General features: G+C 37.1%; 1 protein-coding gene across 5 annotated transcripts in view; it reads left to right on the top strand.

Annotated features, from left to right (window-relative positions):
- GRAMD2B (GRAM domain containing 2B) overlaps positions 1-23,972 on the top strand; it is a 125,045-nt gene that overhangs the window by 23,939 nt on the left and 77,134 nt on the right. The window lies entirely within an intron of this gene.

The following is a 23,972-nucleotide window of genomic DNA, read 5'->3' as shown; positions in this document are numbered from 1 at the left end:
TTATTTCCAAGAGTGAGCCAGCCAAACTAATAACGCTTAGCTATGAAACACCCCACAGCTAGCTCAGAGATTATTTGACATACTATTGAAATTTAGGCATTAAAGTTATAACTGTGGGTCTCCAAAGTATAATAATGAAGAAGACTCAAAACCATTCTCTTAAAGTGAGCCAGTTATTGTCAGCCTTTTGCTTTTGGTTGCAGTTCTTATAAGTTAGAGTTACACATGTTTTTTGATTAGAAGATACTTTTCCTTCAGAAAAATAGAATAATAATGTTTTATAATTAGGAAAGAAACATAACACTGGTTAAAAACACACGAAAAGGGATTTTTAAAATATGGGTAACATTTAGTCTCAGAATTAAATTAATACACAAAACTGCTTAAGTACAATCTATTCTTGCCTATTAGTTATAATTAGTGAAGTTCACTTTTTAATCATCTCTTAATCAGCATATTTCAAGATGTGATCACTTTAATCTGAATTAAACAACTATGGTCTGAGGCTGAACTCCCAGGCTGGTTTGGAATTATGCTGTCTTGTGGATGAAAACCCTCATAGTTTGCCTGGTCTGACCCAAGGCTGGGGAGAGAAGCAATGGGGAAATTCCAGAGGTGACTCTCACTGAACCTCCCAGCATGGCTCCAGGCAACACAGAATTCACAAACATGTCTTCATGCGAAATTGACTTGCATTAGCAAACACTCACTTTATTTTTTAAGCTTTTGGAAATTGCTAAGACTAATCCAAAAAATCTATTAGTAAACTAGGTATTAATCAATTTTAGAATGCCAGAAGTTTAAAAGAGAAAAAGAACAAATGTTGGGGACTGAAAAGTCAAAAGCAGCAAGAGAGAGCCTGCTACTCAGTTTCCAGAACAAGAGGGAGGGAGTGTCTGTGTGTGTGTGTGTGTGTGTGTGTGTGTGTGTGTGTTTCAGCCTTGAGGTATAGTTGACAAATTAAATTGTGTATGTATGTATGTCTGTGTGCACATATATATATATATATATGGTGTACGATGTGATCTTTTAATATACACATACTTTGTGAAATGATTACCATGATTGAGCTAATTAACATATCCATTACCTCACATAGTTACCTTTGATTTGTGCGTGTGTGATAAGAACATATTAAGTCCACATCTTAGCAAATTTGAAATATACAATATACCTACAGTGACAAGGGTTCTGTTTTCTCTACATCCTCACTAACACTTATATTTTGACATTTTTATAAAAGCCATCCTAATAGGTGTTGGGTAATATCTCATCATGGTTTTATTTGCATTTCCTTGATGATTAGTGTTGTTGAGCAAACTTTCTTTCTTTTTTTAAATTTAACTTTTATTTTAAGTTCAGGGGTACGTGTGCAGGCTTGTTACCTAGGTAAACTTATGTCATGGGGGTTAGTTGTACGATTATGTTGTCACCCAAATATTAAGCCTAGTACTCATTATTGTTCCTGATCCTCTCCCTACTCCCACCTTCCACCCACCAATAAGCCCCTGTGTGTGTTGTTCCCCTCTATGTGTCCATGTGTTCTCATCATTTAGCTCCCACTTATAAGTAAGAAAATGGAGTATTTAGTTTTCTGTTCCTGTGTTGGTTTGCTAAGGATAATGGCCTCCAGCTCCATCCATGTTCCTGCAAAGGACATGATCTCATTCTTTTTTTTTTTTTTTTTTTTTTTATGAGGCGGAGTCTCGCTCTGCCGCCCAGGCTGGAGTGCAGTGGCCGGATCTCAGCTCACTGCAAGCTCCGCCTCCCGGGTTCACGCCATTCTCCTGCCTCAGCCTCCCGAGTAGCTGGGACTACAGGCGCCCGCCACCTCACCCGGCTAGTTTTTGTATTTTTAGTAGAGACAGAGTTTCACCGTGTTAGCCAGGATGGTCTCGATCTCCTGACCTCGTGATCCGCCCGTCTCGGCCTCCCAAAGTGCTGGGATTACAGGCTTGAGCCACCGCGCCCAGCCGATCTCATTCTTTTTTATTACTGCATAGTATTCCATGGTGCATATGTAGCACATTTTCTTTATGCAGTCTATCATTGAGGGGCATTTATGTTGATTCCATGTCTTTGCTATTGTGAAAAGTGCTGCAATGAACATACATGTGCATGTATCTTTGTAATAGAGTAATTTATATTCCTTTATATACCCAGTAATGGATTGGTAGGTCGAATGGTATTTCTGTCTTTAGGTCTTTGAGGAACTGCCACACCATCTTCCACAATAGTTGAACTAATTTACACTACCACCAACAATATAGAAGCATTCCTTTTTCTCAGCAAACTCACCAGCATCTGTTATTTTTTGACTTTTTATAATAGCCATTGTGACTGGTGTGAGATGGTATCTCACTGTGATTTTGATTTGCATTTCTCTAATGATCAGTGATATTGACCTTTTTTTCACATGATTCTTGGCTGCATGTATGTCTTCTTTTGAAAAGCGTCAGTTCATGTCCTTTGCCCACTTTTTAGTGGGGTTGTTTGTTGCTTGTAAATTTAAGTTCCTTGTAGGTGCTGGATATCAGACCTTTGTCAGATGTGTAGTTTGCAAAAATTTTCTCCCATTCTGTAGGTTGTCTGTTCATTCTGTTGATAGTTTCTTAAAGGGAAAGCTTTCAGTTTTCCCCCATTGTTTAGGATATTAGCTGTGTGGTTTTCATATTGACTTTTATTTTATTTATTTATTTATTTTTGAGACAGAGTCTGGCTCTGTCATCCAGTCTGAAGCACAGTGGTGTGATCTTGGCTCACTGCAACCTTCACCTTCCAGGCTCAAGCCATGCTCCCATCTCAGCCTCTTGAGTAGCTGGGACTACAGGCATGCACTACCACACCTGGCTAACTTTTGTATTTTTTGTTGAAATGGAGTTTTTCCATGTTGCCCAGACTGGTCTTCAACTCCTGAGCTCAAGCAATCCACTCACCTCAGCCTCCCAAATTACTGGGATTATAGGTGTGAGTCACACACCTGGCTTTGATCTTTATTTTCTTAAGTTCCTTCTATACGTATTTTATTGACAGTTTTAATCATGAAAGGATGTTGAACTGTGTCAAATGCTTTTTCTGTGCCTATTGAGACGATCATGTGGTTTTCTTCTTTCATTTTGTTAATGTGTTGTATCACATTTATTGATTTGCATATGTTGAACTAACCTTGCATCCCAGGGATAAATCCCACTTAATCATGATATATGATCCCTTTAATATACTATAAAATTTTGTTTGCTAGTTGAAAATTTTTGTATCTGTGTTCATCAGGAATGTTGGCCTGTAGGATTATTTTCATATAGTGTCATTGTCTGGGTTTGGTATCAAGATGATGATGACCTCATAGAAAAAATTGGAAGTGTTCCTTCTTCTATTTTTTTGGAGGAATTTAAGATGGACTGCTATTAAGTCTTCATTGAATGTTCAGTAGAATTACCTATGAAGTCATTGGTCCTTGAATTTTTTTTCGTTTTTGGGAGTGTTTGTTTGTTTGTTCGTTTTGAGATGGGGTCTTGCTTTGTCATCCAGGATGGAGTGCGGTGGTATGACCATGGTTCACTGCAGCCTCAACCTTCCAGGCTCCAGTGATCCTCTCACCTCAGCCTTCCAAGTATCAGGCACCACAAGCAGGCACCACCATGCCCAACTAATTTTTTTATTATTGTAGAGACAGGTCTCTCTATGTTGCCCAGGCTGGTCCTGAACTCCTGAGCTCAAGCAATCCTCCCATCTCAGCGGAAGATTTCTTAATACTGATTCAATCTCCTTATTTGCTAGTAGTATGCTCAGGTTTTCCGTATCTTCATGATTCAGTTTTGGTAGATTGTATATTTCTAGGAATTTCTTCTAATTTACCCAGTTTTTTGGCATATAATTGTTCATAATAATCTTAGATGGTCCCTATTATTTCTTAGGTATTTGTTGTAATGTCTCCTCTCCCAATTCTGATTTTAATTATTTGAGTCTTCTGTCTTTTTTTCTTGGTTACTCTACTTTGTCAATTTTGTTTAACTTTTTAAAAACCAACTCTTAGTTTCATTGATTTTCTTTCTTCTTTTAATTCTCTATTTGACTTAAATCAACTCTAATCTTTATGATTTCCTACCTTCTGCTAACTTTGAGCTTAATTAGTTGGGGTTTTTTTCTAGTTTCTTAAGGTATAAAGTTAGGTTGTTTATGCAAAATCTTTCTTCTTTAATGTAGGCATTCATCACTATAAACTTTCCTTTTAGAACTGTTTTTTCTGTATCTCATAGGTTTTGGTATGTTGTATTTCATTTTCCTTTGTCTGGAGATACTTTTTAAGTTATCCTTTGAGTTTCTTTTACACTCAATGATTATTTAGGACTGTGTAATTTAATTTCCACATATTTGTGAATTTTACAGTTTTCTTGCTGTTATCTCTAGTTTCATTCCATTGTAGTTGGAAAAGATTCTTGGAATGATTTTGACTTTATTGAATTTGTTAAGACTTACTTTGTGACCTAATATGTGATCTATCCTGGAGAATGTTCCATGTACACTTGTGAAAAATGAGTATTCTGGTGCTGTTGAGTGGAAAGTTCTATGTAAGTCTGTTAGGTACATTTGGTCTACAGTGTTTTTCAAGTCAGATGTTTCATTATGAATTTTCTGTTTGGGTGTTCTATCCATTAGTGTAAGTTGGGTATTGAAGTATCCTACTATTGCAGTATTGCTGTTAATTTCTGTCTTTAGATCTGTCAATATTTGCTTAATATAATATATTTAGGTCCTCTGATGTTTTGTATATAATGATATGGTTTGCTATAATGATATGGTTTGCCTCTGTGTCTCCATCCAAATCTCATCTCAAATTGTAATCCCCACATGTCGAGGGAGGCATCTAGTGGAGGTAATTGGATCATGGAGGCAGTTTCCCCCATGCTGCTCTTATAATAGTGTGTGAGTTCTCACAAGTTTAAAAGTGTTTGGCAGTTCCTTTTGCTCACTCCTCCCACCATATAAGACACACCTTCCTTCCCCTTCACCTTCCACCATGATTGTAAGTTGCCTGAGGCCTCCTCAGCCATAAAGAACTGTGAGTTAATTAAACCTCTTTTGTTTGTAAGTTACCCAGTCTCAGGCAGTTCTTTATAGCAGTGTGAAAATGGACTAATACAATATATTTATAGTTGCTATATCTTTCTGTTGAATTGACCCTTTTAACATTATACAGTGGTCTTTCACTCTAAAGACAGTTCTATATTTCAAATGTATTTTTTCTTCTATTGTCATTCCTGCTTTCTTTTGGTTACCATTTGCATGAAATATCTTTTTTTAGCCATTCACTTTCATGTGTGTCTTTAAATCTAAAGTGAGTCTCTTGTAAACAGAATATTACTAGATCCCATTTTCTTAATGATTCAGCCACTCTATGTCTTTTTATTGATGAGTTTAATCCATTTACATTCATGGTAATTATCTATAACACAGGACTTATTATTGCCATTTTGTTAGTTATTTTCTGTTTTATGGTTCCTTTGTTCCTTTCTTTGTGATTTGATTTTTTTTTTTATAGTGGTATGCTTTGATTTCTCTCTCTTTATCTTGCATATGTCTACTAGAAGTTTTTCTTAGATTTAAAGACACACATGAAAGTGAAAAGATAAAAAAAGATACTTCATGCAAATGATAACCAAAAGAAAGCAGGAGTGACTATAGAAGAAAAAATAGATTTTAAATCTAAATTTCATTGTAATCACAAGGAACATCTTATAATTATGTTATAACAGTTAGCTTATTTTAAGCTGATAATAACTTCAATTTCATACAAAAACTCTACACTTTTAGTTCTAACACATACAGTTTATGTTATTAATGTCAAATTATATCTATTAACAAATTATTGTGGCTTTAGTTATTTTTAATACTTTTGTCTATTGTATTTTTATACTAGAGTTAGAAGTGATGTGCACACTGCCAATTACAGGATTAGAATATTCTGAATTTTACTATATACTTATCTTTACCAGTGAGTTACATATTTTCATATATTTTCATGTTACTAATTAGCATCTTTCATTTCAACATGAAGAATGCCCTTTACTTTTCTTATAAATCAGGTCTAATGGTGATGAACTCCCACTTTTGTTTGTCTAGGAAAGTCTGTCTCTCCTTTATTTCTGAAGGACAGCTTTGTCAGATATGGTATTCTTGGTTGGCAGTTTTTTCTTTCAGCACTTTGAAAATATCATCCTACTCTCTCCTGGCGTGCTAGTTTCTGCTGATAAATCTTCTGATAGTCTTATGTATATTCCCTTGTATGTGACAGGTAACTTTTCTCTTGCTGTATTCAAAACACTCTGTCATTGACTTCTGATCATAATGGGTCTCCATATAATCTTCTTCAGGTTGATCCTGTTTGCAAACTTTTCAGCTTCATGAACCTGATGTCTATATCCCTCCCCAAGATTTGGGAAGTTTTCAGCCAATTTTTTAAAAATAAGATTTCTTCCCATTTCTCTTTTCTTTCAGAGGCTCTCATAATGCATATAGGTTTGGTTGATGGTGTTTTATAAATCTCTTAGGCGTTCTTTATTTTTAAAATTCTTTTTTCTTTCTTTTTTCAATCTCCTTGGATTGAAAAATAACATATGATGTGTCTTTGAGTTCACAGATTCTTTCTCATGCTTGATCAAGTTTGTTGCTTAAACTCTGTATTGAATTTTTCAGTCCAGTAATTGTGTTCAGCTCCAGAATTTGGTTCTTTTTTATTATTTCTATCTTGTTGTTAAACTTCTGATTTTGTTCATGTATTATTTTCCTGAGTCAGTAAGTTGTCTATCTGTGGTGTTTTATAGCTCGCTGAGCTTTCTTAAAATAATTATTTTTAATTATTTGTCAGAAAGTTCATAGATCTCCATTTCTTTGGGTTCAGTTACTGGAATATTATTGTGTTCCTTTGGTGGAATCATGTTTTCTTGATTTTTTTTCATGTTCTTTGAAGTCTTTCATCGCTATCTTCACATTTGAAGAATCAGTTAACTCCTCCAGTCTTTACTGACTGGCTTCAAGAGAGAAAGATTTTACCAGTCATCCAAGCTAGAAATCTGCAGGGCCTCTTAAATCTTTTCTATGGATGCACCTGCTCCACTTCTCTTGTTCCAACAAGGAGTGTTTTATGGAAACATCTGAATATAGATCTGCTTTACCTAGCACTTAGAAAAGTTTACTACCATATAGAAAAATGATAGCTTACATTATTATACAGTGTTTTGGGTAGACATTAAATACTGTATCTTGAGTAGACCATATCTATTCAGCTTAGTCAAGATATCATTGACTCAGACAATTAAATGTTGAGGTAACCCTGTCATCCCAGGTCATATACAGGGGTCACTCTAATCCCACCAAGTGACACAGCAAATTGGAAAGTGTCTGGTTTACTGGTAGGCTTTCAAGTTCTAACAAAACAAACTTACTGGTCATATATAGCTGAGAGTCTATTTTGTTTTTTTTTTTTTTTTTTTTTTTTTTTTTTTTTGAGACGGAGTCTTGCTCTGCCACCCAGGCTGGAGTGCAGTGGCCGGATCTCAGCTCACTGCAAGCTCCGCCTCCCGGGTTTACGCCATTCTCCTGCCTCAGCCTCCCGAGTAGCTGGGACTACAGGCGCCCGCCACCTCGCCCGGCTAGTTTTTTGTATTTTTAAGTAGAGACAGGGTTTCACCGTATTAGCCAGGATGGTCTCGATCTCCTGACCTCGTGATCCGCCCGTCTCGGCCTCCCAAAGTGCTGGGATTACAGGCTTGAGCCACCGCGCCCGGCCGAGAGTCTATTTTGTGACTGCTGAATTAGCCACAGGGAAAATCAAAAACCTAGGTAGGGAGACCCAGCTGAATTGGTTTTCAGCCTCCATCCTGTTCTAGTATCAGCACTCCTATCCAGTGCCCTTAATAGCATCCTTCCTTTTTATGTATTTGCAGGACTTCTACCAGCATCCTCGCTGGGACTCCAGGCCATCACTGTGGTTTCCTGTCACCCCACCCTAAGTGGAAAAAGGAAAAGTGAAAGAGTTTTCTCTCCAAGTGTAACCATTCTTTTAGCCAATGCAGAAAGCCTGGCTTACTAAGAAATAAGCCCACTAGTAATAACACTTAGGGCTAATGAGCCCAAGGGTTGGCTAACCTAGGAGGTAAATACTACCTTGGTAAATACCACCTTGAATTATAAACTGAGCCTTCATTCCAGGTACAGCACCCACCTCTTCAAAGAATGTAATTCTTCTCTGTCTCTGAGTAGGGTCCCTGCAGCTCAGAACTCAGTCTGAAGACTGGAACCACCTTTATAATTTTCTTCTTTGATACGTTATCTCTTTGACAGGTCCACAATCCCTTACCCACAATTCTGAGATAGAAGGGATACTGAGCACCAAACAACTTTTATAATTTTACAAGCAGAACCTGAATTTATGTGGTGTAAGGCTATGAGCAGTATCTATCTCACTTTGTGGGAATAGTCTTACATTTAGCCAAAGAAATATTATTGTGTTGAATTATAGGCCAAGGATATTATGTAATATACAGCATATGTGTCATATTACCTTTCTAAGATCCAAAAATATCTCTGAACTCCAAAACACATCTGTCCCCATGAGTTTTGGATAAAGGCCTAGGAATCTGTAGTAAATTCAGAATTTGTTCTAGAGTATTCCTTCTATTTTCCATAGGGGCTGAGGTAATTATGTAGGATATGTGGCTAAAAGGAGAAGGTCACATAAGGAATTAGAAATCTTCATAATGTAATGGGGAATTTAGTGGGAGGCAAGTATTTTTAGAGAGCCAGGAGTTGGGATCAAGTCTTTCCAAAGCAATGAAGAAGACACCATTTCCTCCTTAGCAGCCAGTTCTCCATCTCTCTGAATACCATGTGACTGATATTCACAAAGAAAGAAATATATTTCTTAATTCAGTGTAGAGGTCACCTTGGGATAAGAAGTACCTTCTCCACAGAAGCAAGTTTTTTAAAAATGATTTGATTTCCAAGCGAACCCAGAAAAGTTTGCTACTGGAGTAATGAAAATAGTAGAATTTGCAATATGTGATAAATTCATTGTATGAGCAAATCTATCTAGGAATCTGAGTTCTTTTCACATTACTCTTTATGTAGGAAAATATATTTGGCATCCTAATAACGAATTACAAAATGCCATGTGGAACACAATGCACTTCTGCATTGGCTGTTGCCTGTGCTATCCAGAGTGTTTTTCGGATTAATTAAGTCATCACTTGTTACTCAGAAATATTTATTGAGCACTTGTAATAGGTACTAGGAATAAAGGGCTCAACAGAAAAGAAAATGAAGCATGCTGTATGAAGTTTAGGCTCTAGGGGCAAAAAAGAACAGGGAAAAAAATTTAAACAGTTTAAAATAAACTCATCTTAATGTAAAATTAAGTATTTAATAAAGTTACATATTTTGTTGTAATTTTATTCAAAACCTTCCTATACTGAGTTTCCTCTTACTTAAGGCAACTTATATCTCCACACACTGAAAGACTTACATAGAGGAACATAAAAGTCTCTAAACTTTCACAAAGGTCAGAAAGATTTTCTAAATACATATAATTATCCCCCAAGTTCTGCTAATAAGGAAGAGGCTATCTAGAATAAAACAACTTATGACGTTCACGGTGGAATAATAGCATCATTTTTTCAAGCATTAGATGTTGAGCAGTATTTAAATCTGAAAATAATATAGATGAAATTTGTTGTTTTTAAAAAAATCCACCACTTTGCCAAAAGAGGATGGAATGCTAAAGTCTGATAACTATTGTCCACATTTTTAGAAAGTTTGTCACAAAATGCTGCATGCCATACTTTTGAAAACAATTGTGCTGCTATTGAAATGCTAATGTTAAATTCTCTGAGTGGAAATCAAAGAATTTGATTTCCCACTCCCCTGAAATCAGGAAATCCCAGGATTGTACAGTCCCAACCCTAGGAAATGAAACCTTTTTGTGATTCTAATATCTGGTAGACAGGAAAAATGTCAAGGAAAGCAAAAAAAAGTTAAGCCCCTTAGTTTTCTTTCTGGTAGCTAGTAGAGGGAGTTAAAAGTACCAAGGTCAACAGAATGGGAAGCTGTGGGTAAAAAGCACATATTAGGATCACTTGTTACCTTAGACGAGTTTGCATCAAGAACATGATGCCAAGAATGGAAAGTCAGTCCATGCTTGATATTAGCCCCCTAAAGGAACAACAAAGAAATAACCAATTCCTAAGTGAAATCATGGGCATATGCAACTACTCCTATATTTTCACATTCCTAAAAGAAATGAGGAATATAGGCAGAAAATGCTAGCCTGGAAATCAACATCAGGATCCTCAAGAGTGGCAGATTATGACAGGGGAGTCTTGGATTCCATACTTGATAGAGTCATTAACTGGAAAAATTTGGAAATTCATTAACTGGGAAAACCAAATTCATCCAATAGGCCTTTGTTCCACGTCTAGAATGATTAAGCATTGATCTTGGCACTAAGAGGAGGAGAGGAAGAGGAGTGCATTACAAAGGTGTATAAGACACCATATCCGTACAACCCTGTACACATGTAACAATAAATCACAGAAGAATAATTATACAACGTAACAACAAAAAATAAATCATGAATACTCATAGGACACTTTCTACAGGTCATATCCCATTCTAAAGACTCTCCATGTTTTAATGATCACAACCACTCTTTCATTTTCTACACTGAGGAACCCAAAGCTCAGAGACGTTAAGTTACTTACTCAAGGTCACATAACTTAGATCATGGATTTAAACCCAGGTTCCAGAGGCTGCTTACTCTTAACCACCCATAATGAGACACACAAAAGATTTTAATCCCGACTATGATTGGAGATGCAGAATAAGGTGCGGAGGTAGGAAGAGGAGTAGAGGAAACTTCTGGGAAGAACTGGTAGTTGAGTTCTATGTTGCCCATTTGGACCCAATATAACCTCCCTGGACCTGTTTATCTCCAAACAAATGGGATTGATGACATTATCTCTAAAATCCCTTTGGCTCTTTTAATTACTTCTTAATTCATCTGTGACATCACCAGAGATAGTACATTGTGGGAAAGGAGCAACCTTTGAAAACCAACACAACTAAATTATTAGTTGTGTGATTTGCGTGAGTTATTTGCCATTCCTGAACCTAAACTTCCTCAATGGTACACTAAGACAATCCTCACAGAGTTGTAAAGATTAAATAATCTGTGCGAGGCACAGTGCCTGGCACAGAGGAAGCACTCAATTGATTTCCCCACTCCCTTTCTTTTTCTTTAATTGCATATAATCTCAGTCCTTGAATTCACCTAAATCTAGTGAACCAGATCATTATATGATTAGCTGCACATTATTAGAATACCCTTTGTCAGTAGATAGCAAAAGATAGTCTCCTTGAGGATACCCTTTTTTTTTTTTTAATCTAGAAAGTTCTAAGTTGCCATCCTGCTGTTTTATATTAAAACACCATTTGCTTTCCTTGGTTCTTTTGATTATACAACTCAACAAACTTAGTAAACAGTCACACGATAAGCTAGGAACCAAGTAGTAAAGATGCATACCATTCATAAACCATGACTGATATGGCCTAGGAGGTTTTCAACAGATATTACATAGATTATATAAAGCCAAAGAAAAGTGTAGTTAAGAGTTTAAAATGTTCTAGTGTTACATACTGAAATAAATATTTGAATAAAAGTAGGCAGAAAAAGTCCTGCCTAAAAACTCATTTGTCATAATTTGAAGCTTTAATGTCAAAGACTAAGTAAAGGCAGAGAAAAGGAGGCATTTATCCACAGAAAAAAAGTAAATATAGAGACAAAGATCATATTTGTGTCTAAAAGAAAAAGGATATGTGTGTTGTTGTTTAGACCTTCATTCTATTATTTTACTAATTCAGAATACATTTTTTTACCAGCTCTGGCTAAAGAAGTTTGAGGCTTTTCTTTTTACTTTTTAAAATTGAGATTTAACTTATATATATTAAAATGCATAAATCTCAAGCATACACTCAATTTTTATATATGCATATACCCATGTAACTAACCACCACCTAGATCAATATGTAGAACATTTCCAATGCCTCTAAAAGTCCTCTACCCACTTCTCAGTCTACAGCCCCAAGGCAATCACTATCTAAACTTTTAAACAGAGAAGATAACAAAAGTAGAAAATGAAAAAGAAATCCTAAATTTTATTTCGTTAAGTTTTCTGCTGTGTACTATTTACAGAGCTTACTTATTGGAGGTTAAGTAACCCCTGGATACCCAAGGCTTTAAGGAATTAGGTCACTGGGTGAAAAACTGAAAAATCATAGCTGAGGGCTTAAGAGAAGCAGCCTTTAGGTTTTTACTGTGGAAGAATCAGATTACTGATGATTTCTTTCTTCTAGAGAAAAATAGGTAAAGAAAGCATCTGGAGAAATAAGCCAGATAGCTTACAACCTCACTGTCAACATGGTTTTCAATGAAGTTTGAACACAAATTCTCTTTTGTGGTTCTAAAAGCCAAGGTAAGTAATAACAATAACAAATTCTTTATTGGGTCATAAAGCTATCTGCTCTGTGCATAAAGAAATGCTTCTGATTTGACATCAATGGAGCATGAGCTTGAGTGTTTTTCAAGTAATTGTGATAATTTTACATTCTTGCCACATTTGCTTTCACCCCACCTTTCTGATACATTTCAAGCCATTTAATAGAAGTACGAAGTACAGTGAGTGACAGAGGTAAGTAGCCTACTTGGACAGCAAGGCAATCAGATCCAAGATTTTGATTCATTAGGTGCGTAGTCTAAACAACTGAGCTAATATGATATTTTAGTTAGGTCCCTACTATAGATTGGCTGTCAACGAATGTTACAGACAGGGATACCTGTTAAGATTGAAAAGAGTCTCTATTATAAACATGCCAGAACAGCAGAACTAAATCAACACTGTCCTAAGAAAACCAGGACATACAGTCACCCTAGCTATCATAAGCCTCTATTCCGTTAGAGTTCATATTGATTAACTCTTCATTCCAATGACTCTTTTACTACTTTGGGGTGGCAAAAGCATCTTCCTTTCCTTCCTCTCACAAGAGGAAGAAAAAACAAATAGACAAGAGAGATTATGGCTGAATATAGCAAGTTAAACATAAAAATGACTCTGATCTAAATATACAGGCTTAACTTCTGACAAGGATTCAGCATAAATAGGGTTGAGGATTCAGATGGGGACAGAGGTCACATCTCGTATATCTTTAGTAACTTCCTCTAGCATATGGCATAATACTCCACACACTGTGGGTTGCCATTAAGAGGACGGATGAACTAAGGGAGGGCAATATTCTCAATTTGTAAAACTACTACTCTGGTTAATAATGATGTGATAGTGGTGATAATCAATAATGGATATGAATTGAGTGCTATGTGCCTGGTATAGTGTGCTAAGTCCTTTGTATATATTATCTCTTTATATTCTGTAATGATTCTATATTATTTTTGGGTTTTTTAATGATTATCTTTCTATTTTTTATAATTTCAACTTTTATTTTAGACTTGAGGTATGCAGGCTTGTTATCTGCATATTGCCTGATGCAGAGGTTTGGGGTACGATTGATCTCATCACCCAGGTCCTGAGCATAGTACCCAGAGGTTTGCTTTTCAACCCTTGCCCCCCTCCTTCCCTGCTCTATTAGTTCGCAGTGTCCACTGTCGCCATCTTTATGTCCATAAGTAACTGATGTTAAGGTCCCGCATAAAAGTGAAAACATGTGATATTTGGTTTTCTGTTCCTGTGTTAATTCACTTAGGATAATGACATCGAGCTGCGTTCGTGTTGCTGCAAAGGACACGATTTCATACTTTTTATGGCTGCATAGTATTCTATGGTATCTATGTGCCACATTTTCTTTATCCAGTCCACCATCGATGGGCACCTAGGTTGATTCCATGTCTTTGCTATTGTGGATAGTGCTGCAAGGAACATACAAGAGCGTGCGTCTTTTTGGTAGAATGATTAATTTTCTTTTGGATATATACTCAGTAATGGAATTGCTGGGTCGAAATGGTAGTTCTGTTTTAAGTTCTTTGAGAAATCTCCAAACTTCTTTCCACAGTGGCTGAACTAATTTACATTCCCACTAACAGTGTAACAACTGTTGTTATTATACACAACAACATTCCCCTTTCTCCATAGCCTCACCAGCATCTGTTGTTTTTTGACTTTTTCATAATAACCATTCCAACTGGTATATGGTATCTCCTTGCGGTTTTGATTTGCATTTCTCTGATGTCAGTGATGTGGAACGTTTTTTCCTGTGTTTGTTGACTGTTTGTATGTCTTCTTTTGAGAAGTATCTGGTCACATCTTTTGCTCATTTTTAAATAGGGTTATTTGCTTTTTGCTTGTTCAATTATGTAAGTTCCTTCTAGATTCTACATATTAGATCTTTGTCAGATGCATAGTTTGTGAGCATTTTCTCCCATTCTGTAAGTTGTCTGTGTACTCTGTTAATAGTTTGTATTGCTGTGCAGAGCTCTTTAATTAGATCCCACTTGTCAGTTTTTGTTTGTGTTGCAGTTGCTTTTGAGGATAATCATAAATTCTTTCCCAAGGCCAATGTCCAAAATGGTGTTTCCTAGGTTTTCTTCTAGATTCTTGCAGTTTGAGGTCTTACATTAAAATATTTTATCCATCTTGAGTTAATTTGTGTATATGGTTAAAGATAGGGGTCCAGTTTCATTCTTCTACATATGGCTAGCCAGCTATCCTAGCACCATTTATTGAAAAGGGAGTCCTTTCCCCATTGCTTATTTTTGACAACTTTGTCAAAGATCAGATGATTGTAGGTGTGTGGCTTGATTTATGGGTTCTCTATTCTGTTCTACTGGTCTATGTGCCTGTTTCTGTACCAGTTCCATGCTGTTTCAGTTACTGTAACATTATAGTATAGCTTGAAATTAGGTGATTTGATGTCTCCAGCTTTGTTCTTTTTGCTTACAATTTTCTTGGCTATTTAGGCTCTTTTTTGGTGCCATGTGAATTTTAGAGTATTTTTTTCTTATTCTGTTAAAAATGATGTTGATAGCTTGATAGGAATAGCATTGAATCTGTATATTCCTTTGGGTAGTATGGCCATTTTAACAACATTGATTCTTCCAATTCATGAACATGGAGTGTTTTTCCATTTGTTTGTGTCATTTATGCTTTCTTGCTGCAGTGTTTTATAGTTCTCCTTGTAGAGATCTTTCACCTCATTGGTTAGATGTATATCTGGTGTGTGTATGTGTGTGTGTGTGTCTATTTTAAATGGGATTGCATTCTTGATTTGGCTGTCAACTTGAACATTATTTGTGTATGGAAATGCTACTGATTTTTGTACATTGATTTTGTGTCCTGAAACTTTACTAAGTCATTTATAAGTTCCAGGAGTCTTTAGGCAGAATCTTTAGGGTTTTCTAAGTATAGAATTATTTCATCAGCAAAGAGAGATAATTTGACTTCATCTTTTCCTATTTGGATGCCTTTTATATCTTTCTCTTGCCTGATTGCTCTGACGAGGACTTCCAGTACTATGTTGAATAGGAGTAGTGACACTGGGAATCCTTGTTTGTTCCAGTTCTCAAGGAAAATGCTTCCAGTTTTTGCCTGTTCAATCTGATGTTGGCTATGGCTTTGTCATAGATGGCTCTTATTATTTTGAGGTATGTTCCTTTGATGCCTAGTTTCTTAAGAGTTTTTATCATGAAAGAATGTTGGATTTTATCAAAAGCTTTTGCTGCATCTATTAAGATAATCATATGGTTTTTGTTTTAAATTATGTTTATGTGATGAACCACATTTATTGATTTGCATATAATGAAGGAAACTTACATCCCAGGAATGAAGCCTATTTGTTTATGAAGAATTAACTTTTGGATATGCTGTTGGATTCAGTTTGCTAGTATTGTCTTAAAAATTTTTGCATCTATGTTCTTCAGGGATATTGACCTATAGTTTTCTGTTTTTGTTGTGTCTTTGCCAGGTTTTGGTATCAGGGTGATGCTGGCTTTATAGAATGAGTTAGAAAAGAGTCCTTTCTCCTTGATTTCTTGGAATAGTTTCAGTAGGATTGGTACCAGTTCTTCTTTGTACTTCTAGTAGAATTTGGCTATAACTCCATCTGATCCAGGGCTTTTTCTGGTTAGCAGGTTTTTTTATTGCTGATTTCAATTTCAATTTCAGAACTTGATATTGGTCTATTCAGGGTTTCAATTTCTTCCTGAATCAATCTTGGGGACTATGTGTTTCCAGGAATTTAGCCATATCCTCTAGAGTTTTTTAGTTTATATGCATGGAGGTGTTTATCATAGTCTCTGAGGATCTTCTGCATTTCTGTGGGATAGACTGTAATGTCACCTTTGTCATTTCTGATTGTGCTTATTTAGATCTTCTCTCTTTTTTCTTTGTTAATCTAGCTAGCAGTTTGTTGATCTTGCTTATCTTTTCAAAAAGACAACTTTTGGTTTCATTGATTCTTTGAATGGAATTTAGTCTCCATTTTGTTCAGTTCTTGTCTGATTTTAGTTATTCATTTTCTTCTACTAACTTAGGGGTTTTTTCTTGTTTTTCTAGTTTCCCTAGGGGTGATATTAGATCATGAATTTGAGATCTAACTTTTTGAGGTGGGCATTTAGCACTATAAACTTTCCTCGTAACATTGCTTTTGCTGCATCCCAGAGATTTTGGCATGTTGTGTCTCTGTTTACATTTCTTTCAAATAATTTTTTGATTTCTGCCTTAATTTTGTTGTTTATCCAAAAGTAATTAAGAAGCAAGTTTTTTAATTTCCATGTAATTGTGTAGTTTTGAGAGATCTTCTTGGAATCGATTTTCGTTTTTATTCTACTGCATTCTGAGTATGGCGGGTATGGTTTCAATTTTTTTTAATTTATTGAGACTGAGCATGAGGTTGAGCATGGGATTAATCCTGGAGTATGTTCCATGTGCAGATGAGAATATATATTCTGTGGTAGATGGGTGGGGTGTTCTGTAGATGTCTCTTAGGTCCAATTAGTCAGGTATTGAATTTAAGTCCAGAAATGTCTCTGTTAGTTTTCTGCCTTGATGATCTGTCTAAGGCTGTCAGTGGGATGTTGAAGTGCTCCACTATGATTGTGTGACTGTCTACGTCTTTTTGTAGGCCTAGAGGTACTTGTTTTATGAATCTGGTGGTGCTCCAATGCTGTGTGAGCATATATTTAGGATAGTTAAGATTTCTCATTGAATTGAACCTCTTATCCCTAATGATTCTATAAAACAGTTGCTACTACTATTCCAGTTTTTCCCCATAGATAAGAAAAATTGTGGCTTAGAGAAGACAAGTCACTTGCCCAAGGTAGTAAAGTGCATATTAGGATTCTCAGATTAATCCGACTCTTAACCATTGCCTTATTCTACCCCCAGTCAGGACTCTCTTATCTCCAGGACAACTCCCTCAACTAGCTCAAACAAGGAGAGTTGTTTACTAAAAAAAACCATTAACAATCCCTTAGACATCCAGTGCAGAAAAGTAAATACTGTAGGACCACCTGGGAAATACAGCTAAGAAGCCAGAAATCAAGACTATTCCAACCAGTTCTCACCACCTGATTCTTTGTAGTGTCTACTGCAAATTTATATAATATTTTTTCAAAATCTGGGGGCTTCAGATTCTATAAGACCAATGTCTGTCTATTTCCAATGTCTGAATCACCCTCTGATAGGTGTCTTATTAGACAGCTTATTATATATTTGTTGATATGTAATAAAGATAACTTTTTAATTTGATTTCCTCAACTACTAAAAATAAAAACTAAATTCTGATTTTAATTTGTCTGGGATTTTAACACACAGGGAAATGTTCTGTTTTCATCTGGTATTCTTGTATGTTGTTGTTGAGACAGGGTCTCACCTATCACCCAGGTTGCAGTGCAATGGCTCAGTCAGTCATGGCTCACTCTACCTTTGATCTTCTGGACTCAAGTGATCCTCCTGTCTCAGCCTCCCAAATAGCTGGGACTATAGGCACATGCCACCATGCCTGGCTAATTGTTTTAATTGCTTTTTTTGTAGAGACAGTGTCTCACTATGCTGCCCAGGCTAAGCTCAAACTCTGGGGCTCAAGCGATCTTCCTACCTCAGCCTCCCAAAGTGCTGGGATTACAGGCATGAGCCACCATGCCCCACTTGGTATGTGTTTAAATGTAGAAGCTAATGCAAATGACAGAGCCCTATAGGAAGATGGTAAATGCACTTATCTTCTCAGGTGAATAGACTTCAATAACTACCCTCTCCTCATGAAAATGTTTTTAAGGTTTTGAAATTGGTTTATACAACATTTCTATGTAAAAAGTCTCCCCTATCCCATTCCTGTAGTTTGTCTATATAAAGACAGAAAGAAGAGATCCTGCTATAACTATGCAATCTGGGGCCCTTTCCTTAGGGCCAGTAGTTCTGTTACTTGAGTGCTGTATTCCATTAATAGAATCACATTCCAGTACAAAGCACAGAGCTTGGACTAGAGCCCAGTTCTCCTGACTTCCAGCCTAGAGCCTGTTCTAAAAGTTGTTCAGATGCATGGGGGATGCAGGGGGTGGACAAGTGGGAATGAGAGGTTTGTGAGTGGCCCAGAACAAAAGAACACAAAGCATCAAATGAGCAGCCCTTTTCCCTTCTCTTCATTTAACACCATGATGTCACCTGGCACTAAGTGTCTGTTTGTAATATGGTTTCTGAGTAAGGTTCTGTGTGTGTATGTTTTGTAAATATCTGTTTATTAATATGTACCTCCTACTGGACTGCAAACTCACTTATAGTAATCATGGTGCTTATATATTTTTATATCTCCATCACCCAGAATATGGCCTGACACGTAAAAGGCATGCAAAATGTTTGTTGGAAGGAAGGAAGCCAGGAAGGAAGGAAGGGTGGGAGGGAGGGAAAGAAGGAGGGCTACACAATTTGCCTCAAATGAAAGTTCTATTTAAAAGATTCAACCAAAAAGTGAAAGTAAAGAAAATCTATGGCTACTTGAGAAAAGTAGAAAAACTTTCTTATGTGCCTGAGGAGTAGAAGTCTTCTGCATTCCCTTCTGTCTTGTTCCCCCTTTCCTTCCTTGTTTCAACTTATTTGTTTCGAATGATTTTAAAAATGAATAGTGCTACATAGAGAAAAGACTGAAGAAACGATAACAAAATGCTATAATAACAGAAATTGTCAAAAAAGAAAAAGAAAATATATTTTAAAAGACAAAAGTCAGAAGAAGCAATAAAAAATATATACATGATAGAAAGAAAATGTATAATATACAGACACTAACCATGATTAAATATTAACTACTTCAAAATGATCTGTCAGTTGCAATGCATGGATTGCATTGTTAAAACATTTCACACAGAGAAAAAGAACTGCCAATCATGGCAGGAGGAAAGAGAAAGGCCAGGACTAATATTGATGGTGTGATCATCAGTTCCCAAAACAAGGCAAGGAAGTAGCAGTATGAATGTTTCTCTGAGAAAATGTGAGAGATTCCATAACTCTAAATTGTTGCCTGTGGATTATAAACAGTGATTTTTGGACTTGCTCCGAGTCTAAACCATCTGAGAGTCATGGGACCTTTCTAATCTGGTAGAGGCACTTGCACTCCACTAGGAGTCATCTGGTAAGCAGCATGAACCAAATATTTTCCTTTTTGTTACGGGGAGGAAATTGTTATCATAGTTCTTTTTCACTTCTTTTCTTCCTGCAAAGTGAAAAAAGAGTAATTATTCAACATTAGAACATCTCAGATCGGTAAGAGTTCCATAGGAGTATGGTTGAAATTCAGTGGTTAGAAACAACCACTCAGTGATTCATTCACTCAACAAATATTTATTGATCCTCTAACATGAACTAGGCACTGTGAACGCAGGGGTGAACATGACCAACAAGGTTCTTGTCTTTGAGAAGATTCCATTCTTGTGGGAGAGGACAGATAATAAACCAAAGGACAGAAAACATATTTTCTGTGAGATGCCATCCTTCTCCCACCAACCTTCTCCTCCTCCCTTATACTCCAGGCACAGTGGAGAACACTGGCCTTCTTTCCATTCTTAAAATATGCCAAGCCCAGTCCTGGCTCAGGGTCTGTACCTTCACTCTTCCCTCTGGCTGGCAAGCTCTGCAACCAGACCTTCACATTGCTTGCTCCTCACTGAAGGCTCAGCCAAGATGTCATCTCTCAAAGAAGCCTCCCTGATCATCCCGTAAAACAGGCCTCCCTCAAGTTCTATCCGTTTCTATTTTATTTTCTTTATATCTCTTACCCATTGAAACTGTGTTATTTATGTACTGACTTGTTAAATTTTCAGTCTCTCCCACTAGAATGTAAGATCCACAACAACATGGGTTTTGCCTGTTTTGTTCACTTCTATATATCATGCATTTACAACAGTACTGTTAGAAATGTCCATTTACCCACATGCCTAATGACAAAGTATCTATAGTCAGAGGGTCTAATCTATTATCTGCACTGTGATATCTGGTCTCCCTAGATGGCCCCCAGTGAGCTGGTATTCACATCTTGTACAGTTCTCTCACCTTGAATCTGGGCTAGCCCTATGGCTCACCTTTGACCAAGAGAATGCAGCATAGGAAAAGCTGCATGACCTCCAACTGTCTCACAGGAAGCCTTGTAGATTCTACCTTGGTGTTAGAGGACACATGGTCTGGAGGATGCCAGAGAACAAGTCAAAAAAATCCAACTGTACTGAGATGGCCATGCTGTAAGGCAGCCAAAGCTAGTCACGTGGAGTGCTGCACAGACACTGAAATGCTCAGCTGGCCCTCAGCTCTTCCAGCCATCCCAGCTGAAGCACCAGACCTGGGAATGAAAATTTCATCTTGCACATCCAGCTTAGCTGAGTCTTCAAATGACTTCAAACCCAGCCTTTATCTGAGTGCAAATGCATGAGTGACCACAAGTGACAACCATTCAGCTGAGCCCCGTCAATCCACAGAACCACGAGAGGTAATAATAAATTATTGTTTTAAGCTAGCAGGTTTTGAGGTGGTTAGTTATCCAGCAACAGATAACTGCAAAATGCAGCCACCAAAGAAAGCTCTAGATTCAAACATTTCTTTCCCCACAAACATTGTATTCACACCTGAAGGTCCTTGGGCTTTCTCTCCAACACACTCTCCTACAAGATGTGTGTCTTTGCTACCAACAAAATTTGTTTTACACTGTTCACTCTCCTGCAACCCTAAAAGCACACCCCTGCAAGTCAGGAAAACTGGATCTTTGTTCTCATGAGACCACTGTAATTTTTCTCCAAGTCACTGAACTCTCTGAAAGCTTGGGCTTTGCTCTGAAAAATCATGGTGGAATTTTCTTTTGAAATTGTGTTCAGTGTGCAGCAGGCCAAATAGAAAGTAAGAAAGAAAACAAATATATTAAACAGATACAAGTAGAAGAGCCCTAATTGAAGCAGGAGAGACTGCATTGAAATAGTCGCAGGAAATAGGCCCAGGAGTCAGAACACCTAAGTTCAAGTGCTGGGTCCTCCCCTCACTAAACCAAAGAGCCCTGGCCTCCTGCAGAACCCAGCGTGAAAACCACCATGCTGGATGATGGCAGGGGCCCTCCCAGTTCACACATGGTGATCTGTAACATTTGCCATATACAAAATGGGCATGTATTTTAAAACTTTGACATAGATATTACTGTATTGTTTCTGTGGCATCATTTATTTTAATTCTTAAAAAATAACATGAACTGGAAGAGTTTTTTACTGCTTCTGCTTTCTCAATGAACCAGATTTAAATTAGTGTTTCAAAACGACCCTCTGGTCCCTGGACCAGCAATCCCTTGCCATCTTGCCTATTCCTCCGAACATGAGTGCTAAGCACAGTGGTTGCTTCATCTCTAGGAAGAGAAATAGAAGATCTCAAATATCCCAATCTGCAGTATCACTTGGCTTTGGAAACATTGGCTTAAAACTACTCTACTAAATTTTTTAATCTTATTTTCAAAGCCCTCCAGCATAGAAGATTCCATAATCTACTACAGAGTTCCATTCCAATGTTTCATGGTTATATTCATTGGAGACCTTTTCTTCTATTGACATAAATCATTCAACAAAGGCACCCATTCAGATAATGCTTCTCAACTTTCATTCTTACAATTTTTTTGAAATTCTTAGAATTAAGTTCTTCATTATCACTGTGTGTTTCTCTTCTGAACTCTCCATTTTCCCCCCACTTTCTTCTTTAGATACTGGCTTTAATTGAAAACAGGAATGGTCTGAGAAGTGTTCCTGGAATCCTTTTACTTATAAAATATCATGCATAGTTAAGTTATTACAGAGCTTCCAGGTTTCATCTTGATAAGGTCACCAACATCTTCTAAAACCTATCATCAGACAATATGCAAAAAATTACAGGCATGTGATGATACTTACCTATACTTATATTGGTTAATAAATACTCACCTCACCACATGTTTTAAGTTAGGTAACTATAATATTTGACCATGCATTGTGTATTAGTCCATTCTCACACTGCTATAAGGAATTACCTGAGATTGGGTAATTTATGAAGAAAAGAGGTTTAATCAACTCATGGTTCTGTGGGCAGTGCAGACTTCTGCTTCTGGGAAGGCCTCAGGAAACTTACAATCATGGTGGAAGGCAAAGGGGAAGCAAGGCACCATCCTTACATGGTGAAGCAAGGAGCGGGGAGAGAGAGAGAGAGAGAGAGCAAAGGGGGAGATGCTACACACTTTCAAACAACCAGATCTCATGAGAACTCTATCACAAGACAGCACTAGGAGGGTGGTGCTAAACCATTAGAAACCACCACCATGATACAATCACTTCCCACCTCCAACACTCGGGATCCCAATTCAACATGAGATTTAGGTAGGGACACAGAGCCAAACCATATCAGCTTGCAACCAAATCTCCACTCAAGTCTCCAAGCACATTATTTGTACTTTTCCCACGAGACTATGAACAGATGCACAGTGTATGAGCTCAATGTTAAGGAAGGCCAATATCTGACCAATATCAAACATCAAAGCTATTTGCATAGAAGCTCCCACCCACCAGAGGTGTTATGTCTGGCATCTTCTACTAAAGTGGTTTCAAAAACTAGAAAAAATATCAGCTAGAAATCTTCTTTGCTTTTTCCACATGCGGTGACTCACGCCTGTAATCCCAGCACTTTGGGAGGCCAAGGTGGGTGGATCACCAGGTCAGAAATTTGAGACCAGCCTGGCCAATATGGTGAAACCTCATCTCTACTATAAATACAAAAATTAGCCGGGCGTGGTGGTGTGTGCCTGTAGTACCAGCTACTCGAGAAGCTGAGGCAGGAGAATTGCTTGAACCTGGGAGGCAGAGGTTACAGTGAGCTGAGATCGTGCCACTGCACTCCAGCCTGGGCAACAGAGCGAGACTCTTTCTCAAAAAAAAAAAAAAAAGTAAGAAAGAAAAAGAAAGAAAGAAAGAAAAGAAATCTTCTTTGCTTTTGAAAACAAGAATTTAGATTCCCAGAGACTTACAGGAAGAAAAATAATGTCTCTTATTGGTGCAATATCAAAGGGCATCCTAAAACGTATTTTAGACATAATCTTTTTTTCTTGTCTCCTCTCTCAAGTATCATAGGCATAATCTTATATCTCTATTTTGTCACATGGCAATGACATTTCCTTTATTGTTTATCTGCTGTGCCTCTTGAATACTATATTCCATATATTACTGTAGAATAGCCCCAAGAATAAACAAATTAGGCAGTTGTTTAACAATACCTTTTAAATGTAAGCAAACATCAGTACGTAAAATAATGTAGCTTACTTTCTCCTTTCTAAGTCTTCCACTCTAGGAAAAGACTGATATTTTCCCTACCTGCCCTGCCTTCCACTTCAACCTTAGCTACTCCTTCTCACTTAAAGCCACACCACTGGAAGACCTCATA

Source organism: Trachypithecus francoisi, unplaced genomic scaffold (assembly GCF_009764315.1).
Source record: "Trachypithecus francoisi isolate TF-2019V2 unplaced genomic scaffold, Tfra_2.0 Lachesis_group2, whole genome shotgun sequence".
In the NCBI taxonomy this organism is placed as follows: Eukaryota; Metazoa; Chordata; class Mammalia; order Primates; family Cercopithecidae; genus Trachypithecus; species Trachypithecus francoisi.
This window is presented reverse-complemented; position numbering and strand designations above follow the sequence as displayed.